At 43.6% G+C, this 17,131-nt stretch overlaps 1 protein-coding gene across 5 annotated transcripts in view; it reads left to right on the forward strand.

Moving 5' to 3' along the window:
* Positions 1-17,131, forward strand: part of LOC144505132 (protein phosphatase 3 catalytic subunit alpha-like) — a 342,133-nt gene that overhangs the window by 114,962 nt on the left and 210,040 nt on the right. The window lies entirely within an intron of this gene.

Genomic DNA, 17,131 nt, shown 5'->3' on the forward strand with positions numbered 1-17,131 from the left:
GCCAGTGAACTTGACATCAGTGAGAGTGAAATTGTTGGAGAAGATTCTTAGGAATAGGATCTATACACATTAGGAATTGAATGGTCTTATTAGTGACAGACAGCATGGTTTTGTACAAGGCAGGTCATGTCTCACTAATTTGATTGACCTTTTGAGGAGGTGACAAAAATGATTGATGAGGGAAGAGCCGTGGATGTCATCTACATGGACATTAGTAAATCATTTGACAAGGTCCCTCATGGCAGGCTGGTACAAAAGGTTAAATCACACGGGATCAAGGGTGAACTAGTTAGATGGATTCAGAACTGGCTTGGCCATAAAAGACAGAGGGTAGTAGTGGCAGGGTGTTTTTCCGAATGGAGGTCTGTAACTTGCGTTCCACAGGGATTAGTGCTGGGACCTCTGTTATATGTAACATATATATAATTTACTTGGAAGAAAACGTAGCTGGTCTGATTAGCAAGTTTGAGGATGATACTAAGATTGCCGGAGTTGCGGAGAGTGATGAAGATTGTCAGAGAATACAGCAGGATATAGATAGGCTGGAAAATTGGGCAGAGAAATGGCAGATGGAATTTAATCCGGACAAATGCCAGGTGATGCATTTTGGTAGATCCACTTCAGGTGGTAGCTATAAAATAAATGGTAGAACCATCAGGAGCATAAACACACACGGGGATCTGGGAGTACAGGTCCACAGATCCTTAAAAGTGGCAGCACAGGTGGAAAAAGTGGTCAAGAAAGCATATGGCATGTTTGCTTTCATTGGCTGGGGCATCAAGTATAAAAGTTGGCAAATTGTATTACAGTTATATAAAACGTTAGTTCACATTTGGAATACTGTGTCCAATTCTGGTTGCCACACTACCAGAGGACGTGAAGGCTTTAGAGGGAGCACAGAAAAGGTTTACCCGGCTGTTGCCTGGTATGAAAGGTATTAGCTATGAGAAGAGATTGAATAAACTGGGATTGATCTCCCTGGAAAGGTGGAGGCTGAGAGGCGACCTGATAGAAGTTTATAAAATTATGAGGGGCATAGATAAAGTGAACAGTTGGAAGCTTTTTCCAAGCGCAGAAATGACAATTACAAGGGGGCACAAGTTCAAGGTAAAGGGGGAAATGTTCACTAGAGATGTTCGGGGGGGGATGTTTTTTACAGAGGGTGGTGGGGGCCTGGAATGCACTGCCAAGTGAGATGATTGAGGCAGACACGTTAGCAACATTTAAGACTTATCTGGATAGATAGACACATGACCAGATGGGAAATAGAGGGATACAGGATACAGGTCTAGATAGGACAATGTGATCAGTGCAGGTATAGTGGGCCGAAGGATCTGTTCCTGTGCTTTACTGTTCTTTGATATTTTTCAGAATCATCATTTTTATCAACCAAGTATAAATGTGATGCTTTTGAAATATTTTAGTCATCCTTAGATTTCAACGCACCTCTATTTATTAAGATTTGAGACATATTGCACTCTACCCTTTGTAAACTTGAAGCCATCCAAAATTCTGCTGCCTGTGTCCAAATGTACACCAAATTTTGTTCACCCACCACCTCTGTCCTTGCTGACCTACACTGGCTCACGGTTCAGCAATGCTTCAATTTTAAAATTTGGCCTTGTTTTCAAATCCCTCTCGTCCTGGCCTTGTGGGCATCCCCAAATTTTGTTGCTCCACCATTGGTGGTCATGCCTTCAGCTTGTTAGGCTCTTAAACTCTGGAATTACCTCCCTAAACCTCTCTGCCTCTCGTCCTTAAAGGCACTCCTTAAAACCTATCTCCTTGACCGGGTTTTTGGTCATCTATCCTAATATCACCTTCTGGGCCTCATCATGTTTAATTTTAGACTGGCACTGAATCCACTGAGTGTATCGTGCTGCAATAACATTTAACTCCAAGGAGTTCTCTTAAATGTAAACAGTTGGGACTGTCACATCGGTTATGTGATCTGGCTTGTCTGATAGCATGGCATGCTGCATTTTGTGCTGCTCGTTTTAAGTATGACTCAGAGGCTGCATTGCTACAAAGGGCTTGATTAAATACTAAGCAGGTCCCAAGCATGATTCCACATAAGATTGCACGCAAAAGCTGAGGTGTGGAGAGGCTTGGGACCTGAACTGGGTGGGTGTTTTCTTCAAGGAAAATTATGATTTGCCCTGCAGCAAAATAAAATTTTAGTTCCTGCATTTTAAGTACATTGGATGATTGGTTTTGCTGGGCTTACTCCAGCCAATGGTCCATTCAAATTAGGGGAAGAAATTCTTGTCAGATGATTTGGCATGGTCTACCCCCGAGCTGTTGGCACGTGTGCTTCTGCTTCACAGGGCAGCTCCAGCCTATTTTTATGCTATTCTTACAAAATGGGACCTAATATTTCCACTCATTGCCTGCTGCTCCAGGGTGGATGTGAAGAATCTTTCCAGGATTGTCAGCCTGCAACCTCTTTTTTTTTCTGTAATAGAATCATTGTGCTCCAGTTTACCTTTGATGACACTGGTGTCCTACATTTGGGAAAAATTTCAGCAGATAAATCAGCTGCCTCTCAGTTACAAGCTCAGCTATTTTAAAACAGGAGTCGATGGCCTAGATTATCTGACTGTAACGCCAATGATATTGCAATCAGAAAATCTAGGCTTATGTCTCCAGCACAGGACATCTGTACAAGAATAAAAGAATTCCACCTCTAAATATCCAAAATCTGGTTCTCACAAGACTACAGCCTGTTGTTCCTGCAAAGATACCACCTGACCTGTAAGCCTTTTCCCCAAATTGACTCAACGGCCAGTGCTTGCATTATACAAATTCAGAACTTTAATGTCATCATAAAACTAGGCCACATTTAAAAACTAGGACTATAGGCGGTCTTCAGATTCTAAGGCCCAGAGTCCAGGATCAGGTAAGCGCAGGGCCTTGGGGTTTCATGATGGGGAGGGGGAATAAAGCCTGTGGAGATGGGGAGAGGGGAATAGGGGTCTTGATAGAAAGGTCAAGGGGTGAGGGAATACCGGGTGGGGAGGAGGAGATGGTGTCAGACTTTGTGGGGCAAGTGGTGTGACCATTAGACATAGGAGCAGAATTAGGCCACTCGGCTCATCGCGTCTGCTCTGCCATTCAATCATGGCTGATTTTTTTCTCATCCCCATTCTCCTGCTTTTTCGCCATAACCCCTGATCCCCTTATTAATCAAGAACCTATCTATCTCTGTCTTAAAGACACTCAATGACCTGGCCTCTACAGTCTTCTGCAGCAAAGAGTTCCACAGATTCACCACTCTCTGGCTGGAGAAATTCCTCCTCATCTTTGTTTTAAAGATCGTCCCTTTAGCCTGAGGTTGAGTGAAGGGAGTTCTGATGTGGAGAGGCAAACCAAAGCCCTTTCCTACTCGGGGACCAAGCAGGCTGGGCTTCCGCCCTGTCCCTGGATTCCTCCCACCAGCCTAAACATTGAGGCCATGTGGGAAGTAGTCCTTTGGTAGTCAATAATTGGTCACTTGAAGGCCTCAATTGGGCAAGGGTGAGATGGCTTCTCTTGGCCTCACCCACCCCATGTAAAAATCAGGTTGAGGGCGGGCATATTGTGGTGGGTGGCCACACAGGGAATTTTATGAGCTCCACCACCTGTGTGAAACATGACCTGGTGTGACTGAGGAGCCCTATTCTGACATGACGGTCTCTGCTGCATTTGCTACAGAGCAAGACAGTGGGCTGAGGAGTTGCATGATCCGCTGGTCTCTGCTTTCTCTGGGCCCTCTTAACCAGCTGAACATTTTTCTGCTCACATCTTCCAGTGCCTTTCCAAGCAGTCCACCTCCAGTGGTCACAACTATTTGCAACAGTCTCTCAGTTATCTGTCAATTTCTGCCATCTTTATATCTTGCTTGCAGGTGTCCTTGTGGACTAGGTGTGGACACCCAGGAGGTCAATTCCACCACACACACAAGGTCTTTGGATTGACGGCTGTCATCCATCCGATGAATATGGCCAAGTCAGTGCAGACACTGTGGCTTAGCAATAAATGTATGCTGATGGAATTAGCATATTCTAGCACCTCTTGAGTTGATGATTTTGTCCTGTCAAAGGTTGCTGAGGATACATCTGAGACTGCGAAGGTGCAAACTGTTCAGCTTTTTCTCGTGTCTGAGTGCGTTGAAGACACAGGCTTGGTCGACTCGCAGTTTGGTATTTTTAGTCAGATTGCCGTTATTCAACACTCTTTTAATCAGCTTAGACAAAACAGCTGTAGCTTTTGTGATGCATTTGATTCTGCTACAGTGGGGCTGAGAACTCTGGCCTATGTCAATTGCAAGTTCTGAAAATGGACGAGAATTTGAGATAGATGTATTCAGCCAGGATCTACAGTCTGACAAGGACAGCATGGGCAAATACCCTTCCCGTAATATTGAGCAGGCAGATGCTGTGATAGTTGTTACAATTGCCGCGATCATTTTTGTTCTTGTAGATGGTCACAATCTTTGCATCACGCATTTCATGCCCCCTTCATTCAACAGAGACAGAGAAGTTTGTGCAGATACTGCAGGAGTGCCGGTTCCCTATGCTTGATGAGTATAACCACAGCACCTGGCGCTTTGCCCATGTCAAACGGTCAATAGCTTTGCTCAGCTCCTCCATTGTGGGTTCAGTATCCGGCTTGACCATGACAGGCAGACTTGGTGACAGGTGTTCTGGAGTTCCAACATAGAGCAGGGTGTGCACTCCACAGGACTGGTGCATCCTGCTAAGCCTCTATTGATTTGACTGCTCCCCCTCATATATCTGCAGCATCTCATATCATTCCAAGTAGAGAAGTTCCTTGCAGACTCCATGACATTCCAAAGATAGTTGACTTCATTGAACATACATTATCTGTATCCCAATGATATCTAGTACACTAGGCTTATTTCCACATTGGCAGATTCTACAGATCTGCTTAACTAGGGCATGAAGATCCTAGCTAACAGATAACTCAAATGGAATTCTAGCATTGCAGTGGCAAACTCCCAATTATTACATGCAGTAAAGTATAGTTGTGTCACCTGAAAATCATGCATCGAATATATTGCACCGCCGAGCACAAATTCTATCTATTCCTTGAAAACAAGCATTGGAATGATCACAGCCAGGTAAACTTCTATGGTGTACTTGGCCCTGTCAACAAATCTAGCTCATCCAGGCTGGGTATTATGTGAGTAATTAAAGAGCCCCCACAACATCCAGCCCACTGCAGCTTACTAGCTAGCGCAAAGAAAATGCATCTTTCGGCAATGATGCAACCCCATCATGTATTAGTTAGAGTGAGTGATCAGTCTCAGGTGAAGGTTTGGTAAATACTTGGTTGATTTTGGCCCTTCCTATGGGTCAACATGATAGCCCTTCCTCATAAACACCACAGCAGGGTAACATGGGAGTGACAACATAACAATAAGGAAGCAGGAAAGACAGTTTCTGAAGTTGACAACAGTAAAAGTATTGGATGATGGTGAGGTCAGCACATCGGAATGCATACTATTGACTACTGATGCAGCAACATTCAATCTATCACTGTACAAATTGATTTTTTTCTCAATTAAACAACCATACTTATCTAATAAAACTTAAATTAACAATTATTTTGAGTCTATAAACTAAACTATCAGACTGTGTAATATTGGGGCACTTTTAACCAGACGAGTATGTGGATTTGGGTGCATGATGTGGAGATGCCAGCGTTGGACTGGACTGAGAAATGCTCACAAACACAGCATACAGATCTCTGTATGACCTGTTTGTGAGCATTCCTTCACTCCACCTGATGAAGGGGCAGTGCGCCGAAAGCTAGTGGCATTTGCTACCAAATAAACCTGTTGGACTTTAACCTGGTGTTGTTAAACTTCTTACTGGATTTGGGTGCAGCCAGGGAATAAAAAAACAGCAAAATTGACATCACGTAGGCGTGGTTTGAATGTTCAATGAAGGTGATCATATGGCGGGAGACTCGTTAATATTAAAATCTATTTAAATTAAGTTCCTACCCTTTGTGGCAAGAATCTCGATTCCTGACTTTTGTGGGATTTGCGCCCACATTGCCATTTATGCTCACAGCGGACAGAGGCTCATAATTCCACCCACTGTTTCAGCATAACCTCCCTGCCCTTGTGTTCTCTGCCTCAGCAAATAAAGGAAAGTCTCTGACATGCCTTCTTAATCACCTTATCTCCTTCTGCCAACCATTAGGAATCTGTAGACATGTGCCCTGCTGTGCTTTTTAGTGCCTTACCATTTATTGTGGATTCCCTTGCCTTGTTTGTCATTACCAAATATATTACCTCACCCGTCTCCAGATTAAGTTCCCTTTGCCGCATTTCTGTCCACCTCATAAGTCCACTGACATCTTCTTGGAATCTATAGCTTTCTTCATATCTATGACACAACCAACCTTTGTGACACCTACAAACATGTTAATCATATCTATTGTATTTAAGACTCAGATTGACTATATATTTGCTCGAATCAAGGAATCTCAAATCAGAGAATCATAGAATAGTTACAGCACAAATCGGAGAAGCCCATTTGGTTCTTTATGTCCCAGCTGGCTCTGTACTGGGTTAATCCCACTCCCCTGCCTTTCCTCATAGCCCTGAAAATGTTTTCTCTTCAGATAATTACCCAATTTCCTTCTGAAAGCCACAGTTGAATCTACCTCCACCACACTCCGATGAATGCATTCCAAATTCTAACAATGTGCTACATTAAATAATTTTCCCTCGTGTCATCTCTTGTTACTTTGTCAACCACTTTAAATTGGTGCCCTCTGGTTCTTGACCTGTCCACAAATGGGAACAGTTCCTCCCTAATGTACTTTGTCCAGACCCAATCTATCCTCATGACTGAAGTCTCTCATCATCAGAATTGCCATTATTGTGAATCTATCACTGGCCTTTTAGAACCCCAGTAAAAGCAACCTTCTCATCACAAAAGCACCTGTAGTGATACAAAAGAATAAACAATAGAAACTTAGCAGCAGAGCATTTTCTCAAACACTCAATGTGCATACCCTTACGACGCTGCAAAGTTCTTCTCTTCCTTTTGCTCATGCTCCAAGGTGGAACCCCTTGCCTTCGGCAGAGTTAGAAGCAGGCCACTCTAATCCTTGATCTGATGGCTGAGATATTTTTGGCCAATGGGTGTGGACCCCACGAGTGCCTTGCCTGCATCTGTGCAGGGGCACACTTGGCCATTCGGAGATGAGGCAGCTTGTCAGGTCTTGATCGAGGGTGGAGCCTGTTTTTGAGAAATGGAAATGCCTTATAGAACATTACAGCGCAGAACAGGCCCTTCGGCCCACGATGTTGCACCGACCAGTTAAAAAAAAAAAAAACTGTGACCCTCCAACCTAAACCAATTTCTTTTCGTCCATGAACCTATCTACGGATCTCTTAAACGCCCCCAAACTAGGCGCATTTACAACTGATGCTGGCAGGGCATTCCAATCCCTCACCACCCTCTGGGTAAAGAACCTACCCCTGACATCGGTTCTATAACTACCCCCCCTCAATTTAAAGCCATGCCCCCTCGTGCTGGATTTCTCCATCAGAGGAAAAAGGCTATCACTATCCACCCTATCTAAACCTCTAATCATCTTATATGTTTCAATAAGATCCCCTCTTAGCCGCCGCCTTTCCAGCGAAAACAATCCCAAATCCCTCAGCCTCTCCTCATAGGATCTCCCCTCCATACCAGGCAACATCCTGGTAAACCTCCTCTGCACCCTCTCCAAAGCCTCCACATCCTTCCTGTAATGTGGGGACCAGAACTGCACACAGTACTCCAAGTGCGGCCGCACCAGAGTTGTGTACAGTTGCAACATAACGCTACGACTCCTAAATTCAATCCCCCTACCAATAAACGCCAAGACACCATATGCCTTCTTAACAACCTTATCTACTTGATTCCCAACTTTCAGGGATCTATGCACACATACACCTAGATCCCTCTGCTCCTCCACACTATTCAAAGTCCTCCCGTTAGCCCTATACTCAACACATCTGTTATTCCTACCAAAGTGAATTACCTCACACTTCTCCGCATTAAACTCCATCCGCCACCTCTCGGCCCAACTTTGCAACCTGTCTAAGTCTTCCTGCAAACTACGACACCCTTCCTCACTGTCTACCACACCACCGACTTTGGTGTCATCAGCAAATTTGCTAATCCACCCAACTATACCCTCATCCAGATCATTAATAAATATTACAAACAGCAGTGGCCCCAAAACAGATCCCTGAGGTACACCACTTGTAACCGCACTCCATGATGAATATTTACTATCAACCACCACCCTCTGTTTCCTATCCGCTAGCCAATTCCTGATCCAATTTCCTAGATCACCCCCAATCCCATACATCTGCATTTTCTGCAGAAGCCTACCATGGTGAACCTTATCAAACGCCTTACTAAAATCCATATATACCACGTCCACTGCCTTGCCCCCATCCACCTCCTTGGTCACTTTCTCAAAAAACTCAATAAGGTTAGTAAGGCACGACCTACCTGCCACAAAACCATGCTGACTATCACCTATCAATTCATTACTCTCCAAATAACTATAAATCCTATCCCTTATAATTTTTTCCAACATCTTGCCGACAACAGAAGTGAGACTCACCGGTCTATAATTCCCGGGGAAGTCTCTGTTCCCCTTCTTAAACAATGGGACAACATTCGCTAACCTCCAATCTTCTGGTACTATACCAGAGGCCAACGACGACCTGAAGATCAGAGCCAGAGGCTCTGCAATCACTTCTCTTGCCTCCCAGAGAATCCTTGGATAAATCCCATCCGGACCAGGGGATTTATCTATTTTCAGACCCTCCAGAATATCCTGCACATCCTCCTTATCAACTGTAATACTGTCTATTCTACTCTCCTGCAACCCAGTGTCCTCCTCAGCTATATTCATGTCCCCTTGCGTGAACACCGAAGAGAAATATTGGTTCAATGCTTCACCAATCTCCTCCGGTTCCACACATAACTTCCCTCTGCCATCTATAACTGGCCCTAAACTTGCCCTAACCAACCTTCTGTTCTTGACATACCTATAGAACGCCTTAGGATTCTCTTTAACCCTATCCGCCAAAGTCTTCTCATGTCCCCTTTTAGCCCTTCTAAGCTCGCTCTTCAACTCCCTCTTAGCCAATCTAAAGCTTTCTAGTGCACTACCCGAGTGCTCACGTCTCATCCGAACATAAGCCTCCTTTTTCTTTTTAACCAACAAAGAAACTTTTTTGGTGCACCACGGTTCCCTAGCCCTACCAATTCCTCCTTGCCTGACAGGGACATACCTATCACAGACTCGCAGTAGCTGCTCCTTGAAAAAACTCCACATGTCGGACGTTCCCAGTCCCTGTAATCTCCTAGTCCAACCTATGTTTCCTAATTCTCTCCTAATAGCCTCATAATTACCCTTCCCCCAGCTAAAACCACTGGCCCGAGGTTCATGCCTATCCCTTTCCATCACTAAGGTGAACGTAACCGAATTGTGGTCACTATCACCAAAATGCACACCAACTTCCAAGTCTAGCACCTGGTCTGGCTCATTTCCCAGCACCAGATCCAATATAGCCTCACCTCTAGTTGGCCTGTCTACATACTGAGTCAAAAAACCTTCCTGCACGCTTTGAACAAAAACTGACCCCTCTAACGAGCTAGAGCTATAACAATTCCAGTCAATATTAGTCAAGTTAAAATCCCCCATAACAATTGCCCTATTACTTTCACTCCTAAGCAGGATTGACTCCGCAATCCTTTCCTCAACCTCTCTAGAACTTTTAGGAGGTCTATAAAAGACTCCCAACAGGGTGACCTCTCCTCTCCTATTTCTAATCTCCGCCCATAGTACCTCAACAGATAAGTCCTCATCAAACCTCCTCTCTGACACTGTGATACAATCTCTGACCAATAATGCTACCCCTCCCCCTCTTCTACCTCCTTCCCTACTTCGACTAAAACATTTGAACCCCGGGACCTGCAGCATCCATTCCTGCCCCTGCTCTATCCATGTCTCTGAAATAGCCACAACATCGAAGTCCCAGGTACTGATCCACGCTGCAAGTTCACCCACTTTATTGCGAATACTCCTGGCATTGAAGTATACACATTTCAAACCCTGCTCCACCCCACCTCTGCAATGCCGTGCATTGCAGTCCCCATCCATGCATCCCTCACTTTCAGCCCCACTACTCAGGATCCCTCCCCCCCCCCGAATCAGTTTAAACCTCCCTGCATGGCCTTAGCAAATTTACCCCCCAGGATATTGGTCCCCTTCTGATTAAGGTGTAGACCATCCTTCTCATAGAGGTCACACCTTCCCCAGTACGAGCCCCAATTGCTTAAGTACCTGAACCCCTCCCTCCTGCACCATCCCCTCAGCCATGAATTCAAACCTTCCCTCTCCCTATTCCTCTCTAAACTATCCCATGGTACAGGCAAGAGTCCAGAGATAACCACTCTGTCAGTCTTGGCCTTTAGTTTCCACCCCAACTCCATAAATCCCTGCCTAATATCCCCTTCCCCTATCCTCCCTATGTCGTGTGTCCCCACATGTACAATAACTTGTGGTTTATCTCCCTCCCCCCTAAGAGTCCTGAATACCCTGTCAGACACATCCCGGACCCCAGCCCCTGGTAGGCAACACACCAACCCTGAGTCCCTACCTTTAGTCCCTACCTTTATGTGGAGTCCACTTCCATATCTCCTGTTTCATTCAATCCTATCCTGGTCCAGCTGCATTTCTTTGCTATCTTCATACTGGAGAGCACTTTGGTACAAATGAATGCAACTCTAAGATGAAGGCCAAGTATCTGTCCCCATATGGGCATATTACTTACATATTGCCCGCGTGGTCAAAGAGTGCCTGGATTCATTTGATTGGAGCGCATGACATTCCACTGAGCTGGTCAGTCTACCCATAGAAGAATACATTATCACAATACTCTGTGACATTAAGCCACTCATAGAGTCATAGAGGTTTACAGCATGGAAACAGGCTCTTTGGTCCAACTTGCCCATGCCGCCCTTTTTTTTAAACCACTAAGCTAATCCCAATTGCCTGCATTTGACCCGTATCCCTCTACACCCATCTTATCCATGTAACTGTCTCAATGCTTTTTAGAAGACAAAATTGTCCCTGCCTCTACTACTATCTCTGGCAGCTTGTTCCAGACACTCACCACCATCTGTGTGAAAAAATTGCCCCTCTGGCCCCTTTTGTATTTCTCCCCTCTCACCTTAAACCTATGCCCTCTAGTTTTAGACTCTCCTACCTTTGGGAAAAGATGTTGATTATCTATCTTATCTATGCCCCTCATTATTTTATAGACCTCTATAAGATCACCCCTAAGCCTCCTACGCTCCAGGGAAAAAAGTCCCAGTCTATCCAGTCTCTCCTTACAACTCAAAACTATCAAGTCCTGGTAGCATCCTAATAAATCTTTTTTGTACTCTTTCTAGTTTAATAATATCCTTTCTATAATAGGGTGACTAGAACTGTACACAGTATTCCAAGTGTGGCCTTAACAATGTCTTGTACAACTTCAACAAGACATCCCAACTCCTGGATTCAATGTTCTTGAAACCAAGCATACCGAATGCCTTCTTCACAATCCTGTCCACCTGTGACCCCATTTTCAGGGAGCTATGAACCTGTATCCCTAGATCTCTTTGTTCTATAACTCTCCCCAATGCCCGACCAATGAGTCCTGCCTTGGTTTGATCTACCAAAATACATCACCTTGCATTTATCTAAATTAAACTCCATCTGCTATTCATCAGTCCACTGGCCCAATTGATCAAGATTGCTTTGCACTCTTAGATAACTTTTTCACTGTCCACTATGCCACAAATCTTGGTGTAATCTGCAAACTTTCTAACCATGCCTCCTAAATTCTCATTTATTAATATAAGTGACAAATAACAGTGGACCCAGCAGTGATCCCTGAGGCACATTGCTGGTCAGAAGCCTCCAGTTTGAAAACCAACCTTCTATTAACACCCTCTGTCTTCTGTCATCAAGCCAATTTTGTATCCAATTGGCTACCTCACCCTAGATTCTGAGAGATTTAACCATATGCACCAACCTACCATGCGGCACCTTGTCAAAGGCCTGGACTTCACCATTCTCTCCCCACTTGATATCAGTATGTTTGGAAGACCTGTCAGTGCATTGCACATTGCTGCCACTCAATGACACCTTTACCATGGATGGCCCCCATAGGGATAGCATCTGTGTGCAACCATGCACTGTTTGGAGAAGCTGCACTCGCCAATAATTGCTGGATACTGCTGTGATTGCCACCACTTGTTCAGAGTTAATTGCAAGTCTAAGTGAAAACCCAACTATCTGCCTTACTCATCCCATTGATGTGAGAATATCTTGAGCTATGCTTCTTGTGACGGTGCACCATCAGAAGGATTCAGCTCTTCTAAGAAATGGACATCCATGATCTCCCATCAATTCTGTGTCAGAAATAAGGTATGTATTAGTGCTGGCGAAGTGAAATGTTGCAAGTTATCAAAATGAATATTATTATACTTCACTTACTGTTGAAATCAGGTCAATATGACCGAGTGCCTTATGACATGCAAGCAGCTAATATATATGTATGTCACCATGTAGCTGGGAGATCCCCATCTCCCAAACTCAGTGGGCAACTTCATTTATCGACAGGGCTGTCACTTCTGCACTTGTGGACTAGGAATAGTGTTGAGACCTGCCTCCTGCCCTTATGTTCTGTGCTGTCTTTTCCTGAAACAAGGGGAAGAACAGCATGTGTTCATCCATTGGATGTAATGCATTTGGTGAGAGTGACTAGAAGGGAGAGGTATGAAATTGGAAAAGGATGAGGGTGATTGAGAATGATAGATGTGCCTAGAAAGAGAAGGCTGGTTAAGCAATAAATGTATATGAGTGATGGAATAGACTTAAGAAAACAGAGTGAGATGGTGGGATGATATGCAAAGCAGGATGTTGGTGAAGGTGCAACAGTACTTATCTCATCCGGCTTGCTTGTGCCATTTAAGTGCTTTCTGTATTCTACTGAATCCAGCACTACACTCATGCTGACCACTGCCTTAGTCAATGCCAGTCTCCATTTCTTGGTGTCACAAGCAAGCTTCTTCCTCCAATTTCTGGGAAAGTGATCTTTGTGGCTTTCTTCTGCCACTGGAAATTCATCAAGAGATGCATTGTCAAGCACAGCAAATCATTTGCCCATCTGAAATCCATTCTTTAACAGCCACTTTCTATGTTTCAAACTCAAATTCCTCTAAATTCTATGCAAAAGCAAAATACTGAAGATGCTAGAAATCTGTAATAAAAATAGAAAACAGTGGAAATATCCAGCAGGTCAGGCAGCATCGGTGAAGAGAAACAGAGTTAGGTTTCAGGCCAGTTGACCCTTCACCAGAACAGGCCAACCAGCACAGGGGATGATGGTTGAATGGGAATTGGTGCGAGTCTGGACACAGGTAAGTGTTTTGGATGACCTCAAGTTTACAGAGGGTAGAATGTGGAAGTCTGCCTCACAGTGCATGGGAATAATCAAGTCTAAAGTAACAGAGGCATGGATGTGGGTTTCAGCAGCAGATGAGCAGAAGCAGTCATGGAGTCAGGCGATGTTATGGAGGTGGAAACCTGCAGTTTTGGTAATGATGTGGATATGTGGTCAGAGCCTTGGGTCAAATATTACACCGAGGTTTAAAATGGTCTGTTTCTGTCTTACGTAGTTTGAGAGAGAGGAATGCAGTTGGTAATTAGGGAATGGAATTTGTGCAGGGGACCACAGGCAATGGCTTTGGTCTTCCCAAGATTTATTTGGAGGAAATTTCTGCGCTTCCAATACTACAATTTAGAGACAGTGGCGAAATCAAGAGAGGTAGTCATGAGGTAGTACTGGGTGCCATCAGCACACGTGGAAACAAAAGTTGTGTCTGGGGATGAGGCTGCTGATCAAGGGCAGGTGTAAATGAGGAATAGAAGGGGGTCAACAGTAAGTCCTTTAGGGCACCTGAAACAACAGTGACAGTGGGAAGATAAGCCATTTGTGCTGATTCTCTGGAAAGTAGGATGAGAAACAGTAGAATTTATTATTGATTCTTACTGAGACAGAGTTGATAGAGAAAGCAGAGATTTCAATGCATTGAACGCAGCTGATCCAATGAAAAAGCAGATTGTAGGAGTCCTGATGTTTCTTATTCCAAACTGTCAGTCTTAGTATGAGTGGGCAGATAGTTCCTGACGTGATATTCAGCAAGTGTGCAGAATAAATTTGTTTAAGAAAGGTCAGGGCATACTGATTTCAGTATTATAATAAGGCAGAGCATCCAACCTAAACAGCATTGCATACTGTGCTGCTGCTTATGTGATTGGTACTGTAGCACAGTTTTGTGGGTGCTGGATACAGCAGTGTGCCTGTACTCATGGTTTTGAGTTAAAAATTCTATTTTCAAAAGAAATATCTAACTTAGCCACAGTGCATATATGCATAATGCAGATTGGTGCACAGCAAGGGTTCCATCCTCACACCTGGTCACAGTCTACTTGCGCAGGTCAGTCTGTAACGGCAGTCGTGTTATATGGGCTTTAATAAGCACTGCATTTTTCAACTACATCTTTCAAGTACCTTCTGTTGGTGCATCTTGTTGCACACACAAGGAGTACATGAGTCATTGCAAAGTAATGCATCAATGTGTGAAATTAAGCCTTGCTTTCAATTTGATTTCTGAAACAGATTTATTGACTGCCAAAATGTGGGACAATATGACATATTCACATTAGGTTTGCCCCCATGATTTTCTTACCTGGCATTTTAACCAATTATTGAAGTTAAGTTATTCCTTGTGAGCATGTATATATGTACATTGTGCATGTCATGAGGCATGGAATGTTAAAGCGCAAGCAGAGATGGATTGGGTCCCAAAAGCTTTTATGGAGGCTGCATACATACTTTTTAACTCAGTTTTATTTTAATGTATATGATTACCTGCAGGAATCCTGGCAGCTAAAAAGAGGGAAAAAAGCCTGGTTCCATGAGAAAAAAATGCTTGTATTGCATTGCTGGTGAGACAATTGGAGCAGGAATGCGTGCCCTAGCTCATCAAGCTTATTCACATGTCTATCAATCTGAGTGGGGGGAAATCTGTTGCAAGCATTTAATGGGAATCTTGCCGTTAAATTTAACAGGTTGTAGGAAGTCTTTAATTCCATGTTTACAGTCCAAAAATCCTCCTCTAGCAACCAACCCCATGCACTATCCAATCTTGCTCTCTTCCTGGCCTTGAGTAAATATCAGGTGCAGTATTAGAACTGGAATTATATTTTGAGTTACTGTACAAATCAGATGACAATTACCTCAATAGCATTCCGATCCACTGAAATTTGTCAATGATTAGTGACTTTACGTTATTTACTTCTTGACAATTAAGTGAGAATTGGTTTTCAATTGACTCATCTGGCTAAATAAAGGTTACGTAAATAAATAAATTTAGATATGGGTGCTACTGGTTAAACCAACAATTATTATCATCTCTACCTACCTTTCAGAATGTGTTTGCACTTTCTTGAACTACTGCAGTCTATGAGGTGAAGAAGGTAAGAAGTGCTAGAATTTTGACCAAGAAGGGACAGCGATACATGTTTCAATCAGGATGCTGTGTTACTGGAACAGGGAATTGGAGTTATTGGTGTGCCCAATTGCCTGCTGCCATGTTCTTTCACATAATGGAGCTTGTGTGTTTTGAAGTTGCTTGTCTATCAAGGCTTTGTGACTTGGATCTGTACACTCTGCAGCCAGAAAATGTTAGTAATGGAGGGAGTGGATATTTAAAATGGTGGATGGTCTAACAATGAAGTGGGCTGCTTTGACCTGGATGGTGTTGAGATTCCTGAGTGTTATTGGAGCTGCACTAACCCAGGCATGTGGAGAATACTCCATCATATTCCTCAATTGTGTCTTGTAGATAGCAGAGAAGCTTCAGGTAGTCGAGAGGCGAGCCATTCATCACAGAATGCTTAGCTTCTGACCTGCTGTAGTAGCCACAGGATTTATATGGCTGATCCTGTGAGTTTCTGGCCAATCGAGACCAGAGCATATTGCTTTCATGGAGATTCAGCCATTCAATATTATGTGGAGGTGGTGAGGATTAGAGATGGTTATGGTCTGGCACCCATGAATCTTACTTGCAAGTCATTTACAAGCCCAAACTTGTATGTTATCTATGTCTTGCTGCATGTGGGACTGCTTCATTATCTGAGAAATTGTGAAGAAAAATGATCAGTGCAATAATTGGCAAACAACCCCACTTCTGACTTCATGGTGACATGCATGAGTCAACTTCATGTCCTCTGGTTGGGACATTAGGCATTGTTACTTATCCATCCAAACTATTAATCTTAATATATTAAGGACTGACTAATTCACATTCATATTCAGGATAATAATGGATCAAGAGGCAAAACAGTGATAACACAAGAAGCAGCAGTGTATATCAAAGGTAGCATAAAAATATTGAACTTGATTTTAACTTCTCTTAACTGGCAGAAATCAGGCAGTGGGCAGTTAAAGTTGAGTGGCAGTTTACTCACTCCCTTCCCATTCTGATCTGGTCAACTCCAACATTAAATTACAGGCAACAAGAACGCTGCCCAAAGATGGCATTGTCCCACGTGCAAATTCAGCTCTGATAAGGTTAGAAGGGACCTGGCATGGCAGGCTACTTTTAAGACAAGGAGGAGCAGAAATCACTTCCATCAAGCGAATCACCACAGATATCTCCAAAGATCTGTCAGCCCTTTGAACTATTCATAACACTAGGACTGCTTGACATTTTAATTGCCACTCTGCAGAACTCTGGGTGTCCTTCTAAAAGGGTGCAGCATTGAAATCACCTCCATCTTAGTGGCTGGGAACCTATCAGAAACAATATTACCACTCTACGTATATTATGAAAACACCAGAAAGAAATTTGGGCTGATTCAGCTGTAGCGACAAAAAGCAAAGGTGTTAGCCATGGCTATCTGCTAATTCATCAATGGAAGAAGAATTCAGATTGTGGTTTCCTATGTTTAAATATCCTGTACCATAAATGTACTGACCATT

This window comes from Mustelus asterias, chromosome 16, assembly GCF_964213995.1.
Source record: "Mustelus asterias chromosome 16, sMusAst1.hap1.1, whole genome shotgun sequence".
Taxonomy (NCBI): Eukaryota; Metazoa; Chordata; class Chondrichthyes; order Carcharhiniformes; family Triakidae; genus Mustelus; species Mustelus asterias.